This window comes from Cricetulus griseus, chromosome 2, assembly GCF_003668045.3.
Source record: "Cricetulus griseus strain 17A/GY chromosome 2, alternate assembly CriGri-PICRH-1.0, whole genome shotgun sequence".
NCBI classification, from domain to species: Eukaryota; Metazoa; Chordata; class Mammalia; order Rodentia; family Cricetidae; genus Cricetulus; species Cricetulus griseus.
Window position 1 is genome coordinate 387,650,514 of NC_048595.1, and position 3,232 is coordinate 387,653,745.

The 3,232-nt window shown below is 36.9% G+C and overlaps 1 pseudogene; it reads left to right on the forward strand.

Moving 5' to 3' along the window:
• The first annotated feature begins 244 nt into the window (after window positions 1-244).
• Window positions 245-1,031, forward strand: LOC100769356 (annotated as a pseudogene).
• Window positions 1,032-3,232: the final 2,201 nt, after the last annotated feature.

The following is a 3,232-nucleotide window of genomic DNA, read 5'->3' on the forward strand; positions in this document are numbered from 1 at the left end:
ATACTCAAGTCAGACAAATTTTAAAACAAGATCAACTTTACCTTTATTAGTTATGAAGGCATACTTAACATGCTTATATGCTTTTTTCTTGATCTGAATTGGTCTTCAAAAATTTAAAATTTAAAATTTAAAATACTCCCATCAGATGTGGCTGAGCTGAGGCGAGCAGCCCGGAGACTCTGCAGGATCTGAGCCCCTGAGCATCTCAGCAGTGAACTCTTCAAGTCTTCGACTTAAAAAAAAAATGGCCTCCAATAAAAGTACATTGCAAAAAATGGGAAAGAAGCAGAATGGAAAGAGTGAAAAAGTTGAAGAGGCAGAGCCTGAAGAATTTGTGGTAGAAAAAGTACTGGACCAGCGTGTAGTGAGTGGGAAGGTGGAGTATTTCCTCAAGTGGAAGGGGTTCACAGATGCTGATAATACTTGGGAACCAGAAGAAAATTTAGATTGTCCAGAACTAATTGAAGCATTTCTTAATTCTCAAAAAGCTGGTAAAGAAAAAGTTGGTACAAAAAGGGAATCTTTATCTGGCAGTGAATCTGATGATAGCAAATCGAAGAAGAGAGATGCTGCTGACAAACCAAGGGGTTTTGCCAGAGGTCTTGATCCTGAATGAATAATTGGTGCCACAGACAGCAGCAGAGAATTAATGTTTCTCATGAAATGGAAGGACTCAAATGAGGCAGACTTGGTGCTGGCAAAGGAGGCAAATATGAAGTGTCCTCAGATTGTCATTGCCTTTTATGAGGAGAGGCTGACCTGGCATTCTTGTCCAGAAGATGAAGCCCAATAATTGTTTGCATTTTTTATATATATTTATATATATATAAAATCTGAATCTTGGGTTTTGAATTACTAGTATAGAAAAAATAGTGTGTTCTAATGAAAATCGAGTTTGATATGCTGGTTTTGAAAGTTTTGATAGTAGTTGGGATATTTTTGGTTTTTGTTTTGCATCAAAAGGCACTGACTGATTCCTTTGGGCAAATAAAAGCTTTCTGTAGTTGCTTTCTTTCACAATAGAATGTTTGATACCGTGTTGTATTTTCTCGACTTTGAAGAACAGCTTTTCTTAAACACTGAGGAGATCTTACAGTCATTAGTCAACCAAAACTTATTTTTAACTGAGACACAGAAAGGACCATTCTGAGTTTTTTGTTTGTATTCGTGTGTTGCATAAGACACGTAACTTTTTCGTTTTGTCTTGTTTTCTAATACTCAAAAACCATAGATGAAAATGTATTGATGAGGTTCCATCATTGTGAACATTTTCCTGAAACCATAACCTTACAAGTAGGTGATTCCGTAATTTATCGGATAGTTTTACAGCAAGCACATCAGAATTTATGTATTATACAGTAGTTTATTTACAAAATGTTGTCGTTACAAACTCACCCCTTCAGAAAATGGAATTAACATTTTTAATAACAGTTTTAATAACAATACTTAAGCTGGGTGTGGTTGTGCATGCCGTTAATCCCAGCACTCTGAAGGCAGAGGGATCTCTGATTAGGTCAGCCTGGACTACACAGAGAAATCCCTATCTCTAAAAACCAAACAAAAAGACCTAAATGGGCATGTCAAGGTTCCTGTAGTGAACCATTCCTTTGTAGAAAGTTGAAATCACCTAAAAGGTTATGATTCGTGGATTATCTGTTTGCTGTAGAAATGGAATACAGTTAAAGAAGATGTTGGCAATTTCAGACCCATTGACATAAATGAACAAAATTTGGTAATATAAATTAATGACTTGCATGCTTTTTCTTTACCCTGACTCATTTTTTACTGGTAGGATCCATCTTTTCAGTATTTGGGTTCTGGTTCAATGAGCCAGAAAAGTAACTATGTAGTATCAGAATGTCATCCAACTGTATATTTACTTTATTGTAAATAATTGTGTACAGTGGTCAATAAATAGTTTTATGTTCCTTTAAAAAATTTAAAATATTTACTCTTCTGGTATAAGCTTGGCTGCTCTTGTTATGTATTTTTAAGGGAAAATAAACAGAAAAATAGACCAATGATATCTGCTATTATATGTTGCCTCTGCCTTCAATATTACATTGATGAGTATTTTATCATAGACAAAGTCAGAAACTGTAACTTGTTTAGCTTCAGTCTTGACATAAAACGGAGAGTTTAATCTCAAACGAACACAGTCCATGATCATTAGTTGGGATGTTTTGAATAGCTCACTCTAACATATTAATGTCAGTTTACAGTATATACATAAATATATATTAATAAATATGTAGAATTCCTGTGACCTTTCTTTGTGGTAAAATTAAGTTTTGAATATATCATAATCATTTCCCCTGGTCATTAACAATACTGAGGTGAGGAAAAAAACTGATCAAGTTGAAATAACATTCGGTGTAGCCAGAGGTTTTTCTGTCCTGCCCTCCAGTCCTGCAGCTACTTATAAAATAATCACCCAGAGGCTTAATGTTAATTGTAACTGTTTGGCCAATGGCTAGCTCCTACATTTAAACTGACCCATTTGTATTAATCTGTGTATTGACATGTGGTCGCTGTGTTACCTCATTTTCTATGTGTCTTGCTTTCCCAGTGGCTGCTGGTGTCTTCCTGACTCCGCCCTCCTTCTCCCTGTATCTCTGCTTGGATATTCCACTTGGCTGTATTCTGCCTGGCTATTGGCCAAATCGCCTTCTTTATTAGTCAATGCTAATAAAACGTATTCACAGCATACAGAAAGACATCCCACATCAGCAGGCCGGTTGCACTGGTTCTCATTTAATGTTTTCCAAATGTGGCCATTAACAAAGAGGACAGTTTTCTAGCCAGGCATCCAGGTTCACAAGCAAACACATCCATACAGGAGCATCACATGAGCATCATTCTCTTCTGGTTATACTGTTCCCTGTTCTGGACATCTCCGGGCATAGTGAGTTGGGTGGATCTCCCTCCGGGCATAGTGAATAGGAGCTGAGGTGGATCTACCTGCCCTCTGCAGGAGGAACTGACCAGCTTTGTGAAAATGGTCCTCATGTATCTCAATGAAATTGAGGCTTGAATTGGAAGATGTGTCAGATACCTAAACGTGAAACATTTGAGGCTATTTTACTAGAAATTAAAAGTATTTATTTTATATGCTTTAATTACCCCCCCCGACACACACACACATTTTTTGGAAGGCAAAAGAAGGTATTTGTTTTACAAAGGATCATCAATAGGTCTTCCCCCGTCCATCTGCCTTACAGAGGGTTCCACA